The sequence below is a fragment of the Cavia porcellus genome, unplaced genomic scaffold (genome assembly GCF_034190915.1).
Source record: "Cavia porcellus strain 051 isolate PalLab524CR breed Dunkin Hartley unplaced genomic scaffold, mCavPor4.1 scaffold_1, whole genome shotgun sequence".
NCBI lineage: Eukaryota > Metazoa > Chordata > Mammalia > Rodentia > Caviidae > Cavia > Cavia porcellus.
Genome location: NW_026947484.1, coordinates 32,637,097 through 32,664,819, shown reverse-complemented (window position 1 = coordinate 32,664,819; position 27,723 = coordinate 32,637,097). Strand labels below are relative to the sequence as shown.

Below are 27,723 nucleotides of genomic sequence, written 5' to 3'. Positions count from 1 at the left end.
CATCAAGAGGCCATGTTGAGTCTTTGGCTTATGTGCCATTGAAGTCTATGTAAGCATACTCTGATGTTGTTCCCACAATGACAAATCACCCAATGACACTTTTCTCAGAATGTGTCCCTGTTGCTAAGTGATATGTGACTATACATAAAGATACCAGATGACAGCAAAAGAAACCAACGAAAGCACTAACCTATGGGGGCATCAGAGATTGGGGGAGACAAACGAAAAGAGGATATAAAATATAATATACACCTATATATATGCACATATATATTTCTATGTCATTTTACTTTTTGAGCCATGTGAATGATTATTTTAAAGCGTCCTACATAATTTTAATTTCTGGCATTTTTTTGTTTTTGTTTTTGTGTTTTTGCAGCACTGAGAGTTGAGCCCTGGGCTTCCCACACGGTTGGCAAGTACTCTACTACTGAGCTTCACCCTCATTCCTTTTTACTTTGAGACAATATCTCATAAATTGCACATACTGACCTTAAACTTGTGATCTTCCTGCTTCAGCCTCCCAGGTAGCTGGGATTATAAGTGTGCCTGGTTTAAATTTTAAAAGAAAAGTCTTCCTTCCCAAACTTTGCGTTCTCTGAGGTGCTCATAAGAGCACCTACATTTATTTGACTACATTTATTTAAGATAAAGAAAATTGCCTAAGGCTGGAAAAGGAGATCTGGATAGACGAAAGAAATCTTTGGGACCATTAGATTTTTGACACCATATCTATTGACCCACTACATCATGGAAATGGTTTTGAGCAGAGCTAAGGAAAAGCACTACAAAGTTCTAAGAAGTGGAATTCATTGTAAAGAGGACATATGTAAGGCATGGGAATAAGCCAGGAGTGGTGGTGCATGCCTGTAATATCAGCATTCAGGAGGCTGAAGCAGGAAGATCACAAGTCCAGCTGGGGCAATTTAGTGAGACCTTGTCTCAAAATTAACAAATAAAAAGACTGAGGTTCAGTACAAACTCTGGTATTGAAAAAAAGACATGGGTGTGATTTTTTTTTATGGATGTGATTTTTAAAAGTTTATTTTGTTTTTCAAGATTTCTATTGGCAAGACAGAGTGGCCACCTCAGATTTTCCACAGTGACTTGGTAGTAAAGGCATGATTTGTCCACATCTTGAGATGGTCTGCTGTGGTTATGAACATGAACAATGCGACATTTTACTTTAAAGTTTAAACAAAGATCTTTTTCTGGTTATAAATAGCAGGCTTTAGCTGCCTTGCCATTAAAAAAAAAAAAAGGCTACTTGTCTCTTTTTTTTTTAGGGCGGTGGAAATTAAATCAAGATCTTGTGTTTGCCAAGCAGGTACTATGCTGCTGAGCCAAATCCCCAGCCCCTGCTTTTCTTTAACAAGAATGTGCTCCATAAATTTTGCAGAACTTTAGGTGACGTGAGGAAAGGTATCGGAATAGAGTTAGATCTTGGGAATTCTCTGGTCACTTCTGTGAACTTACATTAGGACATTTTGCAAGAAAGTAGTAGAGGATAACTAAGTTATGAGGAAAAGTTGATGATTTCCTGATTATAGAGGACAGAATTAGGAGGTTGTTGAAGAGTGATAATCATTGCACAAGTCACGCAAAGACAGAAAAGGCAGCTGAGAGATGAGGGTTGCTTCACTTCCCTGGATATCTCTGCACGGAATCCCCTCAGCCTCTGATTGAGCTGCTGGCCGCTCCTCCTGTCATTTATGTTCAGGAGGCCCTGCCCAGGGGAGAAGCCCTGGCCCCTCCAGAAGCTGGGAACATGGAGGCCGGTGAACATGAGTGTGTGACTCCCAATTTTTAAAAACCGTCCATCTGCCACCATCCACAAGTGTCACTGAAGTCCTCTCAAATCTGTTCTGTAGAAAGCATCTGAAAAAAAATGGACTTTGAAATAAACTTTCAGATGTGACAAAGTGACCGTACAACTTATCTAGCCCACATCTAGTGCCAATTTCGTTTTGGAAGCACGAGCGAATCATTATTTTATTTTTATGAGATTACCACCCAAATGTGAACCCGTAAAGTGAGTTATTGCCAGCAATCAGGACCACTTGTCACACAACATCAGCAAGAGGGACTCAGGTGAGAAACAACTCTGATTATAGTATTTAGTCCAAATGTACATCAGTTGTAACTCCTTAAGTGTATTTCTTTTAGCAGCTAATTGAAATATTTTATCATCGAAAAGTCTTGACACAACAGTTATACAAACAGGCGTATGGGAACACAGGGAAATTAAATAAGACTTACAATATACACCTTAACAAAATGATGGCTTAATTTGTACTCCCTTTGTAATTTTAACTAAATATTGTGGTGAGTAGTTCTTACTTTAAATACTAAGTATATGGGCATTTATTACACACAATATGAAAATACTTCAGGAGGTTTGTGATTAACTCCGTGGAATTCAGGCATAGTTTATAGAGACTTTCAATCAAAGACAAAGGCCCGAGCAGATGATGAAACACATGAAAAAGATGCATGTACACAACTTAATTCAAACTTGCTTATATTAGCTCAGTGCTAGTTCTTGGCTTGTCACTCAAGTTCCCAAACAAGTACCCTTACCCCAAACCTAGCTCAGGATTCCCTGCAGATTAGCCTCCAGGGCAGATAGGGGCCAGAAAAAATACAGGGTACCAAGTTAAATCTAAATTCAGATAAACAATATATGTCTTTAGTATTAATATGTGCAAATAGCACGTGCACCATACTGTATTACAAAATAGTTGTTCATTAGCAATTCAAATGTCATTGAGTACCTTACTTATTTAGTTTATTGTAGTACTGGGGATTAAACTCATGGTGTTATCACTAAGCTACATCCCAAGCTCTTTTCCTATTTTTCTTAAATTTTGAAACAGGGTCTCACTAATACATTAAGTACAGGTTAGGTTCAAACTTGTGATCTTCCTGCCTCAGCCTCACTGAATGCTGGGATTACAGATGTGTGCACGTATATTCAACTGTACTTTTAGTTTTTCTAAATCTAACCACCGTACTCCAGGGGTGCTGAAGCATACCCACTCACCTCCTTTCCCTGTCCTCAGTGGCAGAACTTCACATCTTTTAACCATGCAGATATTTGTCCTTCTGCTTATGTGCTTCATGTCTGAAACACAACACCTTATAGGTTTGAAATCCTGAATCCTGAATTTGCATCTAGTTCTGTGTTCTGAGTCTCCTATTGGATCCTTCTGGCTTTGGGATGAATGTGGTTTGTTCTCCCAGGGCTCATGTGGTGGAGGCCTGCTCCTCAGTGGTAAAGTTGAGGGGGTGGGACCTTGCAAGGCAGTTGGAGTTCATTAGGTCATTGCATAGCATTAAGGTAGTTCTCTCATGGACCCAAAGTTTGATCTAGCCAGGGAGTTATTATAAGAGAAGCCCAGCTCTGAACCCCTAAATTGCTGTGGCTTCTTTTGCCAGGATATGATCTCTTCTTCCCAAAAGTGCTCCAACCATTGTGGACCTATCCAGCATCAGCTGATAGGACACCAGTGTCATGCCCTTGAACTGTGAGCTAAATAAACCCCTTTTATTTGTAAAGTTGCCAGTCTTGGGTATTTTGTTATAGTAACAGAAATGGAGTAACATCTAGTCTTGCCCCCTTTTACTTAGGCTTGTTTTCTCCCAACCGAAGATGTTCATATTTTCAAAGAATTGCTAAACATTAGTGATTGGAGAGAAGTTGGCTGCCAGGTTACTAATTGTAACACAGAAAATTCTAAGACCTGTATTCCTCTTTCTGTCTCCTAGAATTTGAATTCCAATTTTGATTTTTCAAATGCTTATTCTGAAGGTTCAGTGCTTAGCTTTAAAAAGGCACACAGTGGAAAATGAGATTGGAAGGTGCCCTAGCCAAGTTTGCCACCCCCGCTTTTCCCAGCTTGGTCTGTTGAAGCTTTGGAAAAGGTACCTACTCAATAGTTTAGTTTCAAATTAAACTTGGATTTTCTAAGTCACACCAAATGTCACCACGTCCAAAGACCAGTAACTAAAAAATTGGAACGATACTACAATGAAATAAACAATGAACAGTTCAAACCTTGGCTTTGTGTGTGAGGTCCTAGGCAAATTGTTTAGCCTTCATGACCCTCAGTCTCCTTTTCTACAAAATGGCACAGAAAAGTGACTGTCAAGGAAGATACTATGTGTAGAAATAATGTGTAATTTTAAGCACAACCGAGACATTTGCAGTGATGTTGATAATGATGATCACAATTGAGACATAAACATTACATCACTTATTAATGATATATTTTCATTAGGACTTTTAAATCTTTCTTACCTACTAGATTCATATGAACTATATAACTATATGCATAAGATTACTGCTTCATATAGTTTGAGAAAAGAAAAAAAGGTACTGGAAATAAACCCTATTTCGTATATTTTAGGAAGCAGATTCTAAAAGATCTTGTGCTTAAAAATGAAATGTTTGGAGTAGAATATTTATTTATTTAGGATGACACTGGAAAATGGATAGCAGTGAGGGACACAGAAATATTTTTATTTTTTATTTTTATTTTATTTTTGGAGCAATACTGAATGCCCAGGAGTATTAGCAGAGTCTTCTAAACACATTTATCACTATTATTATTTGCATAACAGTTTGGAGTTTTCATGCATAGAAAAGGTTTTGATGTGATCTTTTGTGTATCTATTTGCTCACTAATAAAAAAGAACAAAGAAAGAGGTTGGGCTGGATATCCTCTGGTTCTTTTTTAGCACTTGGGTCCTATATGACTGGAGAAGGGCACAGAAGCTCCCAGACCAGCTCTGGTGAAGGCAGGCACAAGGGTTGCTGGGTGCCAGCTCTAGCCAAAGAGTATTTATCCTTGTGCAGTTTTGCTTTGTTTATTTTTCCAGTGCTGAGCTTTGAACCCAGGGCCTTGTACATGCAAGGCAAACGCTCCTCCACCAAGTTATATTTCCAGTCCTTTTCTTTGTCTGTCTCTCTGTCTCTCTCTCTCTCTCTCTCTCTCTCTCTCTCTCTCTCTCTCTCTCTCTCCTCTTTCTTTCTGACAGGGTCTTGTTTATTTGCTCAGGCTGGGCTCAAACTTGGTGGTCCGCAGCCTGCTAAGTAACTGGGATCACAGGCATACGCTACTGTGCCGTGCAGATTTTACTTTTTTTTTTTTTTTTTCACTGTACAAGGTGTGATTGAAAAAGATGGTGAGTAGTTAAAAATTTTAAAAATTATTATAGTAAAAGTTGCACTGCCATTAATCCTAAAAATATTCACCCTTGTTTGGAACATTCTTGACTTTTTTTTTTTTTTTTTTTGGCCTTTTAATTTTATTAGTACATGTTTGAAATTCAGGTGGTTTAGAATCATCTTGGGGAGTGGTTACATGTGCATATTAAGCTTCTTTTAAAAAAAATCCTCTTCATCCTCCTCCAGTTCTCCATCCCCTTTCTTCTATCTATTATTTGTCTTAGCTCATGTTATGGCATCTAACGTTTACATAATTGGAGCTGTTAGGTCTTTATTCCTCTCACTCACCCCTCCCCTCTTCTTTACTCCCCACCCCTGTACCCTTGCACCAGTTCCAGTTGCTAGGTATCTGCTCCCTTGTTCCTTTTCTATCCATCTTTTTTTTTTTATCTTCTTTGTACTTTGCCTCACTCAAGAGATACTGTATGATATTTAAGCTCATGTGTCTGTTTATTTCACTCCACATGTTTTCCAGGTGCCATCAATTTTCCACAAATGTCTCAAATGCGTCATTCTTTATAGCTGAGTAGTATGGCACTATATATAAATGCCACATTTTCTTTAGGCAATTATCTGTTGATGGACATACAGGCTGCTTTTAGGACTTAATTATGTTGCTATAAATATTGCTATAAACATGTACCACTGTAGTATGATGACTTAGTTCTTTAGGGAAGGTATATCTAGCCAAAGAATAACTGGATCGTATGGAATTTCTAATTCCAATTTTTTGAGAGATCTCCACACTGATTTCTATAGTGGTTGTACTAGTTTGTATTCCCGTTAACAATGCAGAAGGGCTCCTTTGTCACCACAGCCATGCAAGCATTGCTATTGTTTGATTTCATAATGGTTGCCATTCTTTCTGGAGTAAGATGGATCATAGCACTATTTTCATTTCCATTTCTGTAATAGCCAGAGATGTTGAAATTTCTTCCTCCATGAAGTGCCTGTTAATTTCTATTGCCCATTTCCTAACTGGGTCTTAATTTGAGGTGCTTTACGTTTTTTGAGTTCTTTGTATATTCTATATACTAGTTCCCTGTCTGAGGAGTAGCTGGAAAAAAATTTTCCCATTCGGTAAGTTGTCTGTTCACTTTACTGACTGATTCTTTTGCTGAAGCTTTTTAGTCTGATATAATCCCTTTGTTGATTCTTTCTGTTATTTCTTATGCAGATGATGTTCTATTTAGAAAACCCTTTTCTACACTGATATCTTCAACGATTTTACCTATTTTATCTTACAGTAGGTTTAATATTTCTGTTTCAATTTTATATACTTGATCAATTTTTAAAAAATTAATTTTATTAGAACATTTATATGCACATACCAACATTCATTATATAAAATTCATACCATACATGATATATTATGATTCTTATTTCCCCTTCCTCTTCTGTCCCTTCAATCCTTCTTCCTTTCATTTACAAAACATGTTTTCATTTTTCTTCTATACTCTTTTTTCCCTTTTCCTTTCCTTCCCATTTCTCCTTCCCAGCTCTATTTCCCTTCCCATTTGAATATTTTCTTTCTATTTTACAATTTCTATTATATATTTAATCTTTATTTACAATTTTGGTTTCTCACCTAGAGAAACTATGTGATATTTGAACAAGTGTGCCTGATATAGTACATAAAAAGTATGTTCTCAAGTTGCACCCATTTACCTAGAAATGTCTCATCTATCCTTCTTCATGGCTGAATAGTACTCCATTGCATAAAAACATCACACCTTTATCCATTCATTGGTTGATGAACATTTAGGCTCTTTTCAAGTTTTAGCTACTATCAACTGTGCTGCTACAAACATGAGTGTGCATATACGGCTGTGTGGTGATGCTTTTAATTCTTTTGGGAAGATATCAACAAAGGATATATCTGGGTCAAATGGAATGTCTAGTTTTAATTTTTTGAGGTATTTCCACAATGGTTGCACCAGTCTACACTCCCACCAACAGTGGAGAAGTGTTCCTTTTTCCCCGCATCCCCACCAGTATTTGTTATTGGTTGATGTCTTGAGACCAGTCATTGTGGAGTGAGATAGAATATTAGTGTTACAATTTGCATCTCTTGAATGACCAATGATGATGAACATTTTTTCATATATTTATTTGCCATTTCTACTTCTTCAAGTGAGAAGTGTCTTCATCTCAGATGCCTATTTTTGGATTAGCTTTTTAAATTGAGGGAATCTGATGTTTTTAAGTTCTTTTTTCTAGATATGAGTCCTTCCTCTGAAGAACACTTGGCAAAAATTTTCCCCACTCTGTATGCTCTCTATTCACTCTGTTGGTAATTTCTTTTGCTGTGCAAAAGCTTTTTGATAAAATGAGATCCCAGTTGTTGATTCTTTGTGATGCTTTCTGTGTGATTGGAGTTTTGTTCATGAAGTCTTTGCCTGCACCTGTCTTTAAGAGTTCTACCTCTTCTCTCTTCCATAAGAATTTAGCATTTCTGTTTTAATATTTAGATCTTTGATCCATTTTTATTATTAAGTTTATTTGTGTAATTTAGATTTACTTAATAATCACATTCACCAAAGGGAATCTGGACCTGCACATGCTATACCTTAATTTTGCTTTTTCCCCTCATTCCCCTCCCCTTCCTATGACCTCTCTTCCTCTCATTATTTGCATAACTTTGTTTCCATTTTATCCTTCTTTTCTCATTTTTTTCTTTGATCCAGTTTGATTTTACTTTAGTGCATGCAAGAGATATGGGTCTGGTTTTAGCCTTTGGCATGTGGGAAGATAGTTTTTCCAGTAACAATTAAAGAGTCTATCTTTCTTCCAGTGAATGTATTTGGCCCCTTTGTTGAAGATAAGCTGGCTGAGAAGCTGTTTGAAGTTGTTTCTGCATCTTCTATTCTGTTCCATTGACCTTTGGGTCTATTTTTTCCAGTACCATACTGTTTTATCACTGTAGCTTTGTAGTATAATTTCAATCCAGGGATTGTGATTCCTCTGCCTTGCCTTTGTTGCTCAGCATCACTTTTGTGATCCTAGGTGTCTTCTGATTCCAAATGAATTTTAAGATTGTTTTCTTTAATTCTGTGAGGTATGATATTGACATTTTGATTGGGATTTCATTAAACCTGTCTAACAATTTTGGAAGTATGGCCAATTTTCTATATTCGTTCATCCTATACAAGAATAAGGGATATCTTCTTATATTCTGATATTCTCTTTGATCTCCTTTTTCAGAGTACTGTTGTTTCCAAAATAAAGATATTTTATTTCCTTCATTGGGTTGATCTCCTACATTAGGTTATTAAAAACATTTTATTTTTTTGGATGCTATTGTGAAATATGTTGTTTCCCTAATTTTTCTCTCAGTGGATTTGTTATTTGTGTACAGAAGTGCTATTGATGTTTGAGGGTTAACTTTGTATCCACCTATGCTACTAAATTTGGTTATTAAGTCTAGGAGTCTTTTCCTGGAATTTTTAGGATTTTATATGTAGAGTATCATGTAATTTACAAATAATGATAACTTCTTTCTTTCCTACCCACATTTCTTTTATTTCCTTTTCTTGTCTAATTGCTCTCATTAATGTTCCAAGAATTATATTGAATAAGGGTGGTGATGGTGTGTGCCCTTTTCTTGTTCTTGATTTTACAGTGAAAGCTTTCAATTTTTGACCATTTAGTACAATGTTAGATGTTGATTTGTCATAAATAGTTTTTATCAGATTGAAATAAAGACCATATATTCCAATTTTCTTATTTTTTAAAAAGCATGAATATATGTTGGAGTTTATCAAATAATTTTCCTGCATTTACTGAGGTGCTCATATGGTTTTTGTCTTTGGCTCTGTTAATAGGGTGTATTATGTTTATTGATTTGCACATATCAAATCATCCCTGCATCACTGGGATGAATCTTATTTGCTCATAGTATATAATTTCCTTGATGGTTTGCTAAATTCTATTTGCCAGTATCTAATAGAAAATTTTTGAGTCTATGTTATTTAGGGAGATTTGTGTGTAGCTTTATTTTTTGGATCAATCTTTCTCTAGTTTTGGGATCAGCACAATACTTTATTCCAGGAATGAGTTTTGGAGTATTGCTTCCACTTCAATTTCAGTAAAGAGTTTGGGGAGTAGTAGAATTAGACCTTTTCTAAATGTCTTGTAGAATTTATCAGCAAATCCATCAGGAGCTTAGGTTTTCTTTGTTGGTAGATTTTTAATTACATCTTCATTTTTTGGGTGACATTGGGTTTTAAGAATCTTTATATCTTCCTGATTCAGCTTGAGTAATTCATCTGTATCTAGGAATCTGCCTATTTCTGTATTTTCTTGAAGTAGTATTAATAATCTTCCAGATTTCTGCAGAACTTGTGGTATTTTCACCCTTTTTATTCCTTAATTGCATGGATTTGAGTCTTTTCTGCCCTTTTTTGACAAGTTTGGCTAATGGTTTGTCAACTGTATTTAATCTGTCAAAGGACAAATACTTCAATTCATTGATTTTTTGAATTATTTTTAATCTCCATTGCATTAATTTCTGCTCTGATCTTTATAATTCCCTCCCTCATATGAGCTTTGGCCTTGACTTGCTTTTTTTCTTCTAGCAGCTTGGGTTCAAAATTAGATTATTATCTTGAGCTCATTCTTTTTTTAATGTAGGAATTTACCACTATAAATTTCCCTTAAAAGGCAGTTTTCTCTGTGTCCCGTAAGTTCCTGTATGTTGCATCAGCATTATCATTTAGTTGTAGAAGCTGTATGATTTCTTCTTTTATTTGATTTGTGACCTACTAGTTGTTTGGGAAGGTGTTACTGAATTTTCAAGTGTGTATATAACTTTGTGATTTCTTTTGCTGTTGATTTCCATTTTCACTGCAACTGTCAGATAACATGCATGAGATAATTTCAATTCCTTTGCATTTACTTAAGCATGTTCTACAAGCTAGCATATGGTTTATTTTGGAAAGCATCACATATGCAGTTGAAAAGAATGTGTATTCTGATGTTGTATAGTGGAATACCTTGTAGACATCTGTTAGGTTCAGTTGCTCAAAATTTTGGTAAATTCTGATATTTCTTTGTTGATTTTTGTGTGTTTATCTCTCTATTTATGACAGTGGGATATTGAGTTCCCCCATTACAATTCTATTATTGATTTTTTAATTTTTCATGACCATTAATATTTTATAAAGTTGGGTGCACCGGTATTTGCTGCATATATATTTATGATTTTTACCTTTTCCTCTTGGGTTGTTCTCTTACAAGGGTGTAGTGACATTCTTTGTCACTCTTGATCACTTCTAGCTTGAAATGCACTTTGTCTGCAAAAAGAATAGCTACTCCACCTTTTTTTCCAGATTTCTGTCACGTGGAGTACGTTTTCCATTCTTTGACTTTCAGTCTACTGATTTCTGTTTGGTTCACATGTGTACTTGTATGCAGCATATTGTTGGATCTTGTTTTTTACTGCATTCTGCCAACCTGCTTCCTTCAGTTGGTGAATTGAGACCACTTATACTGATGGTTACAACTGCTATGTATTGACTTATCCTTGTCGTGCTATTTACCTGTTGTTATTGCTCTTATTTCCCCTTTGCTTAATTGCTTGCCTTGCCTGGTGGATTCATTCTGTTGGGCTTCACAGAGTTATAATCCTTGTTATCTCTTTCTGGAATAATCTTTAGAACATTTTGGATTACTGATTCGGTGTTCATGAGTTTATTCAAGTGTTCTTTGTTATGGAAGAATCTTATATCTCTATCAACTTTGAAAGATAGTTTTCAAGGTATATCAGTCTGGATTGGAGATTGTTTGCTTTTAGGGTTTGAAATACTTTACTCCAAGTACTTCTTGACTGGATGGTTTGTGTTGAGAAGTCTGCCATGATTGTCATGGATTTTCCTTTATAAGTGGTTAGTTTCTTTTCTGTTAAAACTTGTTAATACTCTGCTTTGTACTGAATTTCTGGAATCCTGTGTACAACATGCTGTGGGGTAGATTTTTTTTTTACCATGGCTAATTAGCATTCAACGTACCTCACTTATGTGTATATCAAATTCTTTGCCCATTCCTGGAAAATTTCAGCCATTCTTTCTGTGAACAGTCTTTTTATGTCACATGCTGTAGCTCATGCTTTTTCCACTAACTCTGATCAGTCTTAGGTAATTCTTTGTATCATTATCAGCTGTTTTATTGATTTTCCATGGTCCTTCGCTATTTTAAAGAAGTCTTTCTTTTCATTATTGATATTGATAATCCTGTCTTCTAGATCCGATATTTTGTCCTCATATTAATTCTGCTGTATATACTTTCAATAGAATTTTTAATCTTCTGGATATCCGATTGATCTGTTTCATGGATCTCATTTTTCTTCCTGTGTTGGGCATTACGATTTCTATTATTTTCATAAGATTTCTATTTTTTTCCTCTTTAGCATATCTAGAGTCCGTAATCATGCCTTTTACTGTGGTCATCATTTCTGTAGCTCTCTGAGAAATTGTTTAAGATTTATTTTTTTCTAGAGCCTTACTCATCTGTTTTGTTACTTAGAGAATACAGGTGAGTAGCTTTCAAACTGCCCCACCTCATCACTCTCTGTGTTTGTATTTGATCAGCTGAAAGTATAGAGTTTTATTTTGCTTCTGTGTCTTATTTTCTACTTTTTAAAAGTTTAATTCTTAGGTTGATACTTGCAAGTTGTTTATAATAGGTATCTTTATTGCTGGTATAGAGACTCTCAGAAAATAACTACTTCTCAGGGATGTCTTCCAAGTGTATCTGGCTTTTGTGTTTTAAACCTGTTGAGGCCCGGCTTCTTCACTTTATTGGGAAAGGAAAATTGTTGCCTGGTTAGCCTCGCCCCTATTTAGTTCTTTGGCACCAGCCTAGCCTGTGTTATTGTTTATGAACCACAGAAAACCTCAGTCTTAGCATACAAGAAAGAACAACTGATTAGAACCATTATGTCACATCAGTTAAAATAGTGTGGTCAGTAATAACATAGGATCAAACACACACTAGAAAATGATAAATTGTGCTTATTATTAATTTGCTACCTTAATCTTATGAACAGACTTTTAGTTATACAACCAAATCTAAAACAAACCAGAAAGTATGTACAGTAAGTATCCCCACAATATGTAATCTTATCTTCAGGGGAGAAAATTTAAAAGAGGTAGGGGAAAGTAGAGAAATAGAAAAAGCAAAAGGGGTTAGAAGCATAGCTGAGGGACAAAGGAAGATTAGGCAAGCTTTGAGAACTTGTGAAGAATAAGGAAAGAAAGAATGAAAAAATGGAAACGAGAACAGAACTAAACATATAAAACACTAGAAACAAATGTTCTCACTCGTATTAAAACTAATCAAGAAAAGGTGAAAAAATAGAAAAATTAAAAATGTAAAGATTTTAAAAATTAAATAAAATAGCAAAAAAAAAAAAAAAAGAAGAAAAGCAGAAAAAAGTATTTGCTTCAGGGCATGTTTCTGCTGTCACTGGTAGACAGAAGGGGCAGACAGAGCCCAGATCCAGGTTGATTGCTCCCAGCAAGCCAGGGGTAGAATTATGGCAGTGGTGGATAAGCCTAGCATGCCTAGCTTTCACTTCCGCTGAAGTTCAAGCTTTTTCTGGTTTCTGATTGTCAGGCTAGGATCCCTGCAGGGGTCCAAGTTACTCCTCAGTTTTAACTCCAGTCCCTGCCCTATGCTGGCTATAACTTGGTTACACCTCACTCTGGAATTTAGAGCCACTAGATGGAGCCAACCCGCAGATGCTCTGAGTTCTGACTTCTGCTGGCTCCTTCCCAAAATGGCTACCTGCCAACTGTCCTCTTCTGGGAGAAGCATCTGAATACAAATAACCCACCAGCTACTGAAGTCCATAGCATCCACTCATCTGTTCCACTGGTGTCTTTCTCTGGGGGGGCCTCTGGAGTTATCAGTAGTCACTATGCCTCTGCAGACTAGAGCTGTCTCTCCTATGCCACAAACTGGAGCTCAGGTTGAAAGTGACACTTGCCACCACCCTCCTCTGTGTTATGGTACCTCTTTTTACTCTCTCTCTCTGGGCTCTAATTCTCAGTCTAGATCCTTGCAGGACCCTACGGAGACACTTCTTTCCTCTTTCTCTTCCTCATGTTGCTGTATTCCAGCATCTGGATTCCAAATATTGGAGTTGTTTTTCTGTTGCTCACCATTCTGCCATCTTCCTGAAAATATCTTTGTTTCATTTTGATTTTAATTTAGTATATGGTGAGAGATAAGGGTCTAGTTTCATTGTTCTATAAACAGATAACCAGTTGTGCCAATGCTACCTGTTGAATATGGCTACCTTTCCTCCAAATGTGCCTTTGGACTGTTTATCAAAGATTAAATAGTTGAATGTATTTAAGGAGGTTGCTGTACCCTCAGGTCTGTTCCATAATCCATTTACTTATTTCTGTTCCAGTATCATGCCATTTTTATTGCTATTGCTTTGTAGTATACATTGAAGTCTGGTGTTGCTATGCCATCTGCTTTGCTCTTATTGTTCAAAACTACTTTTACTATTTTGAGTCTCGTGGTTTCATATGAATTTTAGGATTGTTTTCTCTAAGTCTGTAAAGTATGCTGTTGATATTTTGACTGGGACTACACTGAATCTGTGTAACAGTTTTAGAAGCATGACCATTTTGATAATGTTTGTTCTGCCTATCCAGGAGGAAGGGATATCATTCTATTTTCTGATGTCCTCTTCAATCTCCTTCTTCAGAGTACTGTATTTTTCTTCATAGAGGCCTTTCACTTCCTTGGTTAGGTTAATTCCTATATATCTCATTTTTATTGAAGCAAATGTGAATCCTGTTGTATTAATAACTTACTTTTCATTCCATTCATTGTTGATGTACACAAATGCTAGTGATTTTTGTGTGTCAATCTTGTACATTGTTACTTATTTGGTGAAGTTGGTTATTAATTCTAAAGGTTTTTTTTTGGTAGAGTTCTTTGAATCTTCTGTGTAGAGTATCATACGACAAATAATAATTTTAATTCTACCTTCCCTCTAAATAGCCTTTTCATTTCTTTTTCTGGTGTAATTGCTCTGGCTAATATTTCAAGTACCTTGTTGGGTAGAAGAGATCATAGTGAGCCTTATTATCTTGTTCCTGAATTTAGGAAGGAATGTTTTTAGTTTTTCACCACTTAGAATAATGTATCATAAATACATGGTTTTTTAAAGGATCTTTATATGGATGTTGGATTTTGTTGAAAGCCTTTTCAGTATCTATTGAGATGATCATGTGGTTCTCACCTTGTTCCTGTTTAAGTGATGCATTACATTTATTGACTTATATATGTTGAACCATCCTTGCACCCCTGGTATAAAACTTACTTGATCATGATGTATCATTTTTTTGATAATGTGCTGCATTCTATTTGCTAATGTTTTTGAGAATTTTTGCATCTATGTTCAGTAAAAAGATTAACCTACAAATCTCTTTTTCAGTGGAGTATTTATATAGTTTTAGAACCAGGGTAATCCTGGCTTCCACAGATAAATTTGGGAGCACTTCATCCCTTTCAATTTCTTTGAAGAGCTGTGAACTATATTTACAATATAGTTTATAGTTACAATCTAACACCCTTAATTTTGCAATGAATCATCAGGTCCTGGATTTCTCTTAGTCAGTAGATTCTATTTATTTATTTATTTGGTACTAGGGATTGAACTCATGACTTTGCGTTTGTCAAGCAGGTGTTTGTGCCACTGAGCTGAATCCCCAGCCCTATTTATTTATATTTTAAACAGAATAAAACCAAGCAAAATAAAACAGAATAAAGCCAATCAAAACAAACCATATAAGTGACGCAGGACTGCAAAATAATAGGAAATCAACAATGGACACCATAATGCCTCCTTCCATTTTCAAAATAGCTGCAGATACCTTTAGAAATACAAAATAAGAGAACAGAATAGAACCAATAAAAACAAAATAACAAATGCAATACAGGACTTCAAAACAAGACAATAGTAAATTCAAAGTAGATTTTTTAATAACTGAGTTAATGTCATTGATTGTTAATGAGTTGTTAAACATATTCATGTTTTTTTTGAGCTATTTTTGGTGGTTTGTATGGGTGTAGGAATCTGTCTATTTCTTCAAAATTTACTAATTTCTTGAAATATAATTTTTCAAGATAGTTACTGTCTTCTGGGTTTCAACACTGTTGTGATTCACCCTTTTCACTTCCAATTTGCATTGATGTGAGTCTTTTCTCTTTTGGGGAGTCTTGCTAAGGACTTACCTATTTTACTTACTGGTATGAAGAATCAGGTCTTTGATGCACTGATTTTGAAAGTTTTTTTTAGTCTCAATTTCGTTGATTTATGCTCTTATCTTTATAATTTCCTTCCTTAATTTTGGTTGAGGGCTGGTTTGTTGTTATTTCTTAAGATGGTAAAATTTCTTATATTTCTATAGATTTCTATAACTTCTTAAAATTTATTATAAAATTTTGGTTTGCTGTGTTTTCCTAAATGTGACTGCTGACTGTGATGGCTTTTCCTCTTAGAACTGCTTTCATAGTGTCCCAGAAGTTTTGACAAGTTGTACCATCATTGTCATTAACTTCCAGAAATTTTAAAATTTCTTCTGTGACCCATGGGTTGTTAATATGAGTATGTTGTTGATTTTACAGAACTTTGCCTTTTCCAAAATTTCTTCTGTCATTGGTTTCTATTTTCATTGCACAGTGGTCTGACAATACACATGGGGTGATTTCAGTTCATCTATATATACTTTAGTAGGCCTTGTGAACTACTATGTGATCTATTTTGGGAAAAGTACAGTGTGCTGCTAAAAAGACTCTCCTCTGTTGGAGAGGAGTGGAATATTCTTTACATATCCATTACTTCTATATATTTGAGGATGTGGTTTAGCTCTGAAATTTCTTTACCAGTTTTTTGTTTAGTTGATTTGTCACTTTGTGAAAGTGGGATGTTAAAATCCCCTACTATGGTTGTGTTAATGTTTACTCAGTCTTTTAGTTTCAGCAGTTTTTGTTTTATGAAGCCAGTTGCCCCAGTATTCAGTGCATATATTTATCAATGTTATCTCTTCCTGTCCTTTGTTCCTTTAACTAGTATGTAATGATGTTCTTTGTCTCTTCTAATTAGTTTTAACTGAAGTTTACCATGTCTGATATTAGAATTGCTAGCCCTGCTTGTTTTGGGGATCCTGGGAAGTGAAATGTTGCTTTCTATCTTTTAGTTTTTAGTCTATAAATATCTTTTTGGATTAGATGAGTTTCTTGGATGCAGCTAACTGTTGGACTATGTTTTTTGATCCAGTTTGCCAGTCTGTCTTTTGATTGAAGCTGTTAACATTAAGAGATATTACTGAGATGTGTTGGTTATTTACCATCACTGCCTTCTTTATTATGGTGTATTGTTTTGCTTTTCTTAACGTTTTTTTGTTGCTGCTTATCCACTGACCTCACTAGTTTCCTCTGTATTTTTAGCTGTGTCCAATTTGTTGTTTCTGTTGAGAATTATTGAATATTTTCACTTGATCTAGTTTAATACTCAGATATCTTCAGACCTTATCTTTTTCATGAAAATAGCTTGTATCTTCATCCATTTTGAAGTATAGCTTTGCTGGTTAATTTTGGTGGGAAGCTATTTATGGTTAGGGCTTGAGTCCTTCACTTCAAGCTCTTCTGGCCTTCAGAGTTTGTGCAGAGAAGTCTGCTATGATTCTAACTGCTTTATATGTGATCTTTTGTTTTTCTCTGGATGCCTTTGAAATTTTGGAATTTTTTGCTATGTATCTGTGAATTTTATAAGGATATGCCTTGGTGAATTTCTTTTTGTGTTTCTTTTGTCAATTTCGTAATTGTTTTCTGTTCTGTATGAACCACTTACATTTTAAGCTCTTTTCTTGCAGTTGGGACATTTTGTTTCATAAATTCTATAAGCATGTTAGTGAGTTCATCTGTGCTAGCCTCTAGGTTTTCTCGAACTCAATAGTTTTCTTGTCCTCTAGTAGCTGCTGGATATTCTTTTCTTTTCTTTCTAGCTTCTTTGAATTTTATCATGATTTATTATTTGGTCCTCAATATCAGACATTTTGCCCTCAATATCAGATATTTTGTTTTCATATTGGTTATTACTGTAATGTATGAATTCTATGCTTTTTTATTTCAGGTATTTCTGTCTGATATGTTTTCAAGGATTCCACATCCTTGTTGAATTTGTTCTTCAAATTTTGAACTGTTTTGGTTAGCTTGTCCAATTTTTTACTTATTTCCCTGAAGTTCACTGTGGATGTATTAAGTGTAATTGCTGTACATTTGTTATTCATTTCCTCTTTGAAATTATTTGCTTAAATTATCCCTTCTAATAACATTTCATAGATTTCTGTTACCTGATTTGTTTTCTTTTCTCTTTGTGACCCCTTGCTCTGCCTTGGAGGAGTTCTCCTACTTATATCTGTATATATTTTTGTGTATATATATGTACCACAAAAATGTGATACAAATATATGGTACTTCAGGTTGAGACTAGTGACATAAGGAGAGTTTGTGGCTAATGTAGAGATTTTCAGTAGGATGTTACATGGGAATGATGTTCATGGGAATGAAACAATTTTCAGCTTTCTATGCCCAGTGCTAGTATGTACTCTTTTTATTATTTACTTTAAGTGATTTCAACTCTGTCTTTATTTTGATGAAAGAATTCCTTCTATTTATAACATTATTCACAGATTAAAACTTAAACAACTACATGATAGCCCTTGCAATTACTCTTCACCGTTTTGTCTATTCTCTGTGCACACTATGACTGCTTATTATTTGCTGTTGCTCTGCAGTGTGGTAGGTGAGGTGGGGGTGGGGAGAATGGATGGTGCTTGGGTGAGTAGTATTAGGACTAAGGGAGAGGCTTGAAAGGGAGACAAGTGGTAAATTAGAATAAAAGATTGATGTGATTTTATTGAAGTATTTTAGTTCAGTTGAAAGTTTAGTATTCAGTGTTTTCAGAGGATATTTCACAGGGGCAAGGGTGTGATATGAGGGAAAAGAGGTTCACTTTGTGATTGAGAAAAACTATGTGATTTCAGAACTTATTTTTTTTCAGGACTTATAAAGAGGACAATAATAAGCTAGTCAGGATATGGAAAAGTCAAAGGTTTAGGATGAGGAGGACTGAGGGATTATACTAATGAAGATAAGTGACTGTCAAGGAGTTAAGAGCGGTCAATTTAAAAACTTGGGAGGTAGAGTTTATATATTTGAGAAAATAATAAAGATGTATGTTAATAATATTGTCTCAGGGGTTTGAGGTAAAGAAACTAGATAAAGAGCTGAGGGAAAGAACCTAGAATCCTGTTAAGTCAGAGCCAATGAAAGAATATACAAAAGTAGTCACCTAGTATACAGAAGAACCCATAAAAGAATATAACACAACCTTATGTTACTAAATAACTCAAGAAACATAAAAAAATTAAACTAATATGATGTTCAGTGGGAACAGAAATTAGATATTCCAATGAGAGAGACCCTGCATATGTGATTCCCGATCAGCCTCTTTGCCCGAGAGCCTGAGTGCTCTCACCCCCATTACTCCTCTGATCCCTCCACTGCAAAATCAAAGTTAATTCAGACTCAGGACCCCTGGCTGCCAGGTTTCAGGGATTCTTACAGAGTCTGATCCAGTCTGAGTTCTTGGGTTAGGATTGCTTGCTGTCCCTCTCTCTGGGTGTGATGGTAGATTCAGCAGACAAATTCACCGGTACTGAATTGTCCACTGAGTCAGGATTATTCCTATGCAACCAGTTCAACTACAACACTCACAGGCTCATCCATTATGGTGGTATCTGTAAGAAGTAGTTGGGGAAAAAAACGTTCATGAGGACCCTGTTTTTGGTCTCCCTTTACCGCTGGAAACATAATGCCAATTGAGCCTTCAATGCTGTGTAACCCAGGCTGAAACTGGCATCTGACTGCTGGAACCAAGCTAGTGATCACCAGTCCCTGTCTTTCGGTGAGAACTCCCACCCCAAAAATCTGTTCTCCAATTGCTGGCAGGCCCCTGTGGCTGTCCTTCCTTCATCCACTGAGAACGTGGACAGTGTGAAGCAGCCAAGGGGCTGTTCTAGGACTGAGGTTCAAACACCCAGCCTTTCCTCACAATGGCTCTTGCATCATGGGATTGTGTCCCCTGGTGCTTGTACCATGGTCGCTCACCAACTGTTAATTTGGAGGACCACCAGGGAAGCAGCATCTTGCATCCTTCCCACTGTCACCAGCTGCGTAAGATTCTGATGGTCCTGATCAGTTCTCCATGAGTGGAAAAGTTATTAGTTTCACTTTGCCTCTCAGCTTGTAGTTTCTCTTCTGTGGCAGGGGCAACCTCTTCTATAACACTGAATCATATTTTCTTCTCTTTCTGTTCCCTCATGTTTCCTGTGTACCCTGCCCTCTTCGAGCCACTGACCCTCCAGAGTCCAGATGCTTTGTCCTGCAGAAGCCACATGCTGGCACTCACTGCTCACCACCTCGTCTCTCCTTCTTGCCATTTTGAAGCCGTTCTGGAAGTCTGCTTTCACAAGCGTCTGCACTGTCACGGTTGTGATGTTCTGAATTGATTCAAAACTTTACCTCTCATGGTTATTTTGCTTTTGGGAAAGAGTCAAAGATCTCATAGCGCCAGATAAGGCGAATAAGGTTGCTCAGGACACATTGTGATGCTTTAACAAGCCTGTCTTTCCGTTGGATGACACTTGGCAAGAGCATTGATCAAATCTTTGATCATATCTCAGAAAGACATGAGAGGAAATTTCCAGAACTGCTCCAGAGAGTGGTGAGAATGATGGGATGAATGCACTGGGGGAGGTATTTTGAGGGAGATTAATAGCAGTGTATCTTCTACTGTAATATTTTTTTAAAAAACTTAAACCTGTATTGTATATTTTTATTACACCTCATACAGCTAATATATATGTGTTATAGAAAACAAGAGAGAATGGATACGTAAAGATGAAAACAAAATAATCATCCTGACTCCACCCTCTAGAACTTTGTAATGGAAGAGATATCCATTTGTGCTATTTTATATCCCCATGTACAGTCTCTGAAAGAGCAGTTTACCTTACTCTGTCAAAATCCTCCAAAGGGTCCCATGTTGGTACCATAATAGAGGTATCACATAGCAAATGCATTTTAAGCAGTGATTCCAGTAATACAATTTGTAACAGCCAGATCTTGGAAGCAACATAAATGTCCATCATCTGAGGAATGAATAAAAAAGATATGGTACTTTTGTACAGTGGAGTACTACTCAGCTAAACAGAATGATTGCATTGAGATTTTTATAGGTAAATGGATGCAACTTGAAACCATACTCATAAATGAAATAAATCAAACTCATGTATGTAAATACCATATTGTCTCCCTAATGTAAGAAATGGTGAGAGTACATAAGATACAAAATCCTCAATAAATATAGTGAAAGGGTAAGAATCTGCTCAAAGGGGGAAAATAATATCTCAGGGAAAAGGAGGAAAAAATAAAAAGGAAGGGAAAAGAAAAATTAAATTTATATAAACACACAAGATAGCTAAGATGACTGTGCTATAAATTCTATTAGTTCTTGGAACAAAATAGTTAACAATCATAAGATTGGATCAGTTTTGCATGTTTGTGTCTGGTGATCTGAAGAACTCTTTTGAAGATCATTATGTAAAATAACAACCTTAGTTTCATTCCTATGACTTTGTTTTGAAGTTGTATATCATCATTGTTTTGGGTTCCTTGCTATTTATTATTATTTGTTATTTATTTGTCTTTTTTGTTTCTGTGTTTTTCCAGTAATTTGTTTTGTTTTGTTTTTCCCTCTAATGCAGAAAGGATAGATGTACATGTAGAGGCTTATACAAGCCTAGAACTTTTCCTAAACAATATATTAAAATTCATTTGTATTGTACATGATGATATGAACAGCTACTTTGAAGAAAAACAGACTGTGGTATCCATCACTGATTTCCTATCGTCATACTGTGAAATCTGGTAATGATTTTATTCTTTGTTCAGGGTGTTTTTAGTCTGTTTTGTATTATTTAATTTCAACATACCTGAAGGTATGAACAGCTATTTTGAAGAGAACAAGAGACATTACATTAACCATTGTTGATCTTCCTATTGTCTGGTTTTGAAAGTCTGTAATGCCTTCATTATTCTGTTTTGACCAATTTATACTGTTTTGTTTTGTATGAATTCATTGTGTATGAAGATATAGATAACTATTTAGAAGAAAACAAGAGACATTATGGTAGCCACTGTAGACCTCCTGTTGTCTTACTTTGAAATTTGTGTCACTTTCATTATTTTCTTCTGGTCTGCTTTGTTCTGTTTTTGTTTTACCCTCTTTAAAATAAAAAAGCAATAAATTTAATCTGAAATTTTTTTAAAAAATAAGCTTTAAAAGGGTTGTGATTAATAAAAGTCCACTAAAATAATTCCTATAATAAGTAAAGATAGAAATTAAGCATTTAGATTTTAAAAATTTCACTCCCTAGACTTGATTTCCTTTCGCATAACTCCCTGTCAAATTCAGAATAAAACACAAAACTTTGCCAGAGAAACTCAGAATATAATTTAGCGTTAAAAGTCTTTGTCACCAAATCCTGAATTCTGTCCTCCACAGTCTCAAATTTCTTTCCTTTCACTACCACTTCACAGAATCTTGAGAATAAGTGAGGTGGGGTCCAGTTCTAGGCTGAAAGTGTCCACTTTTAGAACGCAGAATCATTTATTCCAGACTGACAGAGAGCAGGAGGAAAGTAGGATAAGCTTGGCTCAGACAGAGAATAGTTACTCCAAGTACCCCTGGCGCATTTGAATCTGCTGCTGCCCAGATTTCTTGGGTTTAATTTTGCATTCAGAGCATAAGAGGACTGCACATAAAAACCTGAAGATCTGTGTTCACTCAACCCTCTTAAGACCTTGGAGCACTTTCAATATTTCTTCAGTCACATCAGATGAAGAGAGCGGGCAGAAAGAGGCCTTCTCCTCTACTCTTCACAAAGCCCTGAGTGGTGTTGGCTGTCCATGCTCCAGGCACTCAGTGACCATGTCCAGCAGAAAGGCAGATGGCCTGGTGCCTGCACAGCAGCTCCAGAGAGGCACAGGCATGGTGGAGTCCTACATCTCAGGGGATTCCAACAGTGTCCCAGTTTATAGCAGTATGGTTGTATCTGCAGACACAATTGTATTCTACAGAACCAAGAAGCACAAAAAAATGGTATCTTTCATGATTATCACCAAGTACTTATGAGATACAACCTGAGGGAAGTGTGTGTGTGTGTGTGTGTGTGTGTGTGTGTGTGTGTGTAGGAGGGCAAACTCTAGAGAGGACTCCATTTCAGATATCTCCCTCCCTCTTTTCTAAAACTATTCTTAAAACTTGTTACTAAAGTGATAAGTCATGGTCCTTTCTAATCTATTTGACTAAATGACTCCTAGACCAGTTTTCCTCTTACTTCCCATGATATTTGTATTAAATTTAAGCATCTCTATTTCCAACTCCATAGTTTCTAGGCTAAAAATAATGTTTATGATGTAAAGTCACTAGGAGGATTAAACAATATAATAGTTGTTAAGAGCTAAGAATGATGCTGAGCACACAGGAAGCACTCTTCTGTATTTCTATAGTAACTCTGATATGATTCGTGTCTAAATTCACCTCCCAAATGACCTCATTTTCTGCTCCATGTGTCATGAGAGAGATGGAGGCTTCAGCTGAGATTCACTACTTACTAGCTGTGTGTCACTGGATAAGTTAACTTCTTGGCAATTTGAATTAATTACACAAATATGGAACACACTACATGCCAGGCACTACAGGCCCAGGAATAAACAGCTGGAATGTGGCCCCTGCCTGGAAAACACATAATACCTGAGCAGGAAGGGACAGACAACTAAATAAGTGACTCTAGTGAAGAGCTGTAAGGATATTATTAGATGACAACTTACTCAACTTGAGTTGGGTCAATAGTAAGTAGATTAATCAAGAGTCACTATAATAAAAACATTGTCTACATGCCTTAAATGGTCTATTTCAATTTGAAGCAGAGTAGGGGATACCAGAAAACAGGGAGGAGGAGGGAAAAGTGATTACACTGGAGTGAACACAGGGTGTTCTCCCAGGGTGATGAAAAATTTGAAACTGGAGAGAGATGATAGTCGCTTAATACTGTAAGTGTGCTGAATAACATTGAATTGTATTCTTTCAAATAGGATTGTATGTGAATTTTACTTCAACTAAAAGTATAAATTTGCATTATTTTGCCAATCTTTTAATGTAGGGCTAAGAACTATTTTTTTAGGCTTACATATAATAGTTTGGTATCTTTCTGATACCAAACCTAGGCTGTCTATAATATGTATTCTTCTTCTGATTTTTCTTTAAATGAACCAAAGATTTATTACTTGCAAATTTCAGAACACAATCTGTTTATATTTTTATGGATTTTTCCATGAATAGGTTTAAATCTATATATAAATGAGAGACCTTTTTTTTAGCATTTCCCATTTATGTCTTTTTTACATACTGACATCCAGAAAATGGGACAAGAGTCGGTTTGGTGGGAATGTGAGCTCAGCTTGCAACACTTCCTGTTTGATTTTAAAGAAGCTGTGAGATATTCTCTAAGTAGTTAGACAGGTAACTCTAAAACTGAATCTTAGAGGCCAAAGAGGCCAAGAGTCCAAAGAATATAAAGCATGCAATCAGTTTTTACCTACAAGGAGGATAATGCTGGTGGCAACAGTTTTAGCACAGTGCCAGGTAGCAGGGGTCAAAGAGAGTCTGGCAGAATTACTACTGCGTACGAACTCAGAGAACTGGGGGCAAAAGAAAAGACACATTGGGGAACATAGTAGCTGGAAGGAGAGAAAGGGAAGAACATTTAATGTTGCAGAGAAGTATCAGTAGAAAGCTGAAGGTTGCAAGTGCAAACAAGAGCGGAGTAAGTCCAGAATTAGGTGGAGACCCACACTTGTTAAGGGCTGCAGTTGTGAGGGGACACAGAAGTAACATCACACACAGCACCGCACGCAAGGTGTGCACATGGCCGCCTTCCTCTCCCCGGCACTCATGTGTTTACATGTAAGTGTTGGTCACTTGTTTGATGATTTCCTATTACTAGGTTTTCAGAAGCAGACTTGTAATGGTACATTTTTTACACGAGTAAGAAATCTGCTTCACATTAAGAATCGAAAGTGATAGTGTTTTTTCATCAACAAGGTACATTTTAAGTTCTGTTGAAATTATGATAAAAAAGAATGGCTTTATGAGCCTCATTCTGTTTTTGGTGCTGTCTTCTTCACCTTAAAAGTCAATCTTTTTTTTTTTTTTTTTTTTTTTGTCTTTTTCTTTTTTATCGGTACTGGGGATCGAACTCGCGACTGCCTGCTTGCAAGGCAGGCGCTTATGCCGCTGAGCTAAATCCCCAGCCCCAAAAGTCAATCTTGTAATTGTTATAGGGTTGTCTAGGCACTATTCAAAGGGAACTACATACATTTGATTCATCACACGTAGATTTGTGTTCTAAAAGTTCACCATCCAAGAAAGACACACTGATGCAGGCATTGTGCGAAAGATTCACCAAGTGCAGACAAGAATTATCAAAATTACCTCAAATGTGAAGAGTAATTGTTTTTCTGCTTGTCCTCTCTGTCATAATCTATTTCCTCCCCCGTTCCAGAGCATAGTAAGCAGTGACAGCTCTGAGAAAGGCACTTGCCATCAGTTGCTTGCCAGTCTGACTTCTTTCCTGTTTCCCTCTTGGCTCACCCTTACTGTATTGCCTTGCTATTATCCAGTGCTGCTGCAGGCCCCAGACTAATCCTGCCTGTAATAGGCAGGGGTGATGGGTGACACTGGTTGGAAGAGCTTATTGGATCTATTGTAGCTGGTCAGCCTGAGATATGTTTGGAAACTACAGGCCCTGCCCATGCTGTTTGGACCGCAGGACACCATTTGCTGTCAGTTTGTCACTGGAATCTTCAGGTACTGTGCACCCCTGGCCAGATCTCCTCCCGTCACTCTGACTTCAGCTGTCCCATGAGTGTCTGCCCTCCTTGGCTTTAAAAAGCAGACCAGCTAGAATTCGGGAACTAACCCATCCTTGCATGCCTGATTCCTGCTAAGATAAGAGTAACATTAATGGTAACAAACACTAAGTTTACATTATGCATTTAATTGTTGGCCTTTACATTCTCAGCCATGGCACAAGACCTGCTCTAATTCACTTCTTGATATGATCTGATGGCCAACACATTGAGCATGTTATCTTCAGCATAAAAATGAATATCCAATCTACTCCACACAGCCTAAAAGAGAGGGCAAACTCTCCTCCCATTGGACACCCCACCCATTTGTCTAGTTTTTTGTTGTTGTTCTTCCTAAGTCTGATCTTAATTTGTTTTATTATTGTTCAGCCATCAGAAGAAGAGAAGTAAATTTGAAAGATTCTTAGCAGCTCCCTCCCAGCATTAGCTTCATTGCTTAACATGAACGTTTGATCTGGAAAGAAGTTTTTTTGATTATTTTCAGACTGCAGTCACTCATGCTCTCTCTCTTGTGGTGAACTACCTGAGAGTTAATTATCATCAAATATCCAACTGCCCAGGGTAAATTACAAGTTATTCCAGGTGTCTGATGAATAATACTAATGCAGTGTATTTTACTCTTCCATCTGAAAGTAATCAGCTAGTAAAAATTATGGATCGGTACTTATAATGTTTTGTTTTAAGGCAGCTGTACTATTTATATTTAAAATTTTATTTTTCCATTCATATTTCCTGTGATGAATCACACAATCATGTCCTTTGCCCATTTATACATTGGGGATATTGATAGTGTTTATATGTGTGTTTGACTACATTTTCATATACTAGATATAACTGTTTTCCACTTATCATAATTTTTAAAATTTTTGGCCAGGGATTTAGTGGCCAGGGATTTCAGTGGCATAAGTGCCTGCCTGGTAAGTGTGAGGTCATGAGTTCAATCCCTGGTACCAAAAAAAAAAAAAAATTAAAATTTTTATTGTTACATTTAATTGCTTAGAATTTAAAAGTTTATATAACTATATTTTACTGTTTTATTTTTTAATTTCTCCTTTTGCTCCAATTGTAGGCAAAGCATCAGTTCAAAGTGAGACCAAGAGCCCTATTTTTCTTTCCATTCCATTCTCCATCACCCCTGAGAACTTACTCTACTATTCCCTGAACCCCAAAGCCCAACCCCAATAACTCTTCCTCACATTATTTTCACAAAGAGTGCACACTTGTGTTATGACTTCAAGTAGGCAGTTTACTGTCCACCTGTTTATCCTGTATTTTGAACTAATGCCTTTCTTTTCTGTTGCTTAAGGGATCTATGGCTTACACCATTCAACTCCAAATTCATGTATTTATCCTTTTACTCACATACCGCTTATTCATTCACTTAGTATATGTGGTACACAGACTGTAGTGGACTCCGATGATCCCTGCTTCTTGGTGCTCACTGTTGGGTGCGGGCAGGACCTTGCGGTCTGCTTGGAACCCACGCGACTACAGTAAGAGTGGTGCGGTGTCCTTCCTGTGTTTGTATGAGATAATGGAAGACTGCTTTGCTACCAGACCCACCTAGAGACTCCTTGTTCACTTGTAAATGAGCTTGTTGTGGAAGCACAAGTGGTGAGGACTTTTGAGCTGACTTCAACCAGTAGCCAGGAGAAGGCTTGATCCTCCATTCTTACTGCAAGAGGAAATAGGTTTTGCTGAGAACTTGAGTGAGCTTGGAAGACATTTCTTCCCCAGTCATGCCTCCAGGTAAGCATCCAGCCCAGGAAGCATCTTTCCTGCACCCTTGTAATGCAAGAGATATGTCTAAGCTGTGCCTCAACCTACAGGAAGTGTGAGGCCATAAGTGGATTAAAACCACTAAGGATGCAGTAATTTGCTTTGCATAAATTAAAAACAAATATATGATCCTATACTAAACATCATACACACATTGTAACTGTGTTTGAAATAACCCCTTTAACCTGATACTATCCCTGTTTTACAGATAAAGAATCGGAGGCTCAGGAATTGATCTCCAGAACACTCTGCTCTTTATCACTGTGTTATCATGACATGTTTTATTTTAATGAATTTTGTTATTCTATAGTTTCAAGTCATTTAGAATATATCTCCTGAAACATAACAAATACATGCAAAGCTGAATTTATTTCTATAAATTCAACATTATGAAGAACTTTCCTATGACAATTTCCCAGAATTGTTTCATACTGTATTTTTTACTATATGTCTCTTAGAAATAATATTAGACACATACGTAGAATATTTCTCTTTTGTGTTGAAAGTGATAGACATGAACTTTTCAGAGGGGAAAACAGTCATGGAGAGTATGGGCCCCAACCACACGCTTGGGAAGTCATCTGGAATCAAAAACCTTCAGGTAAATACTAAAATGTGCAGGTGCTTGGATTCTG

The 27,723-nt window shown here is 36.4% G+C and overlaps 2 long non-coding RNA genes across 4 annotated transcripts in view; one reads left to right on the top strand and one right to left on the bottom strand.

Annotated features, from left to right (window-relative positions):
* Positions 1-27,723, top strand: part of LOC106028077 (uncharacterized) — a 56,381-nt gene that overhangs the window by 23,892 nt on the left and 4,766 nt on the right. The window contains exons 3-4 of one of the 3 annotated variants that reach the window (XR_010046721.1): positions 380-27,058; positions 27,595-27,689. This is a non-coding gene — a long non-coding RNA (uncharacterized LOC106028077). Of the gene's footprint in view, positions 1-379; positions 27,690-27,723 lie in introns of all 3 variants that reach the window. The other 2 variants (XR_010046722.1, XR_010046720.1) reach the window with 2 other exon arrangements.
* LOC111757380 (uncharacterized) overlaps positions 26,873-27,723 on the bottom strand; it is a 153,161-nt gene continuing 152,310 nt past the window's right edge. Inside the window, exon 4 of the long non-coding RNA XR_010046725.1 lies at positions 26,873-26,984. This is a non-coding gene — a long non-coding RNA (uncharacterized LOC111757380). The remainder of the gene's footprint in view (positions 26,985-27,723) is intronic.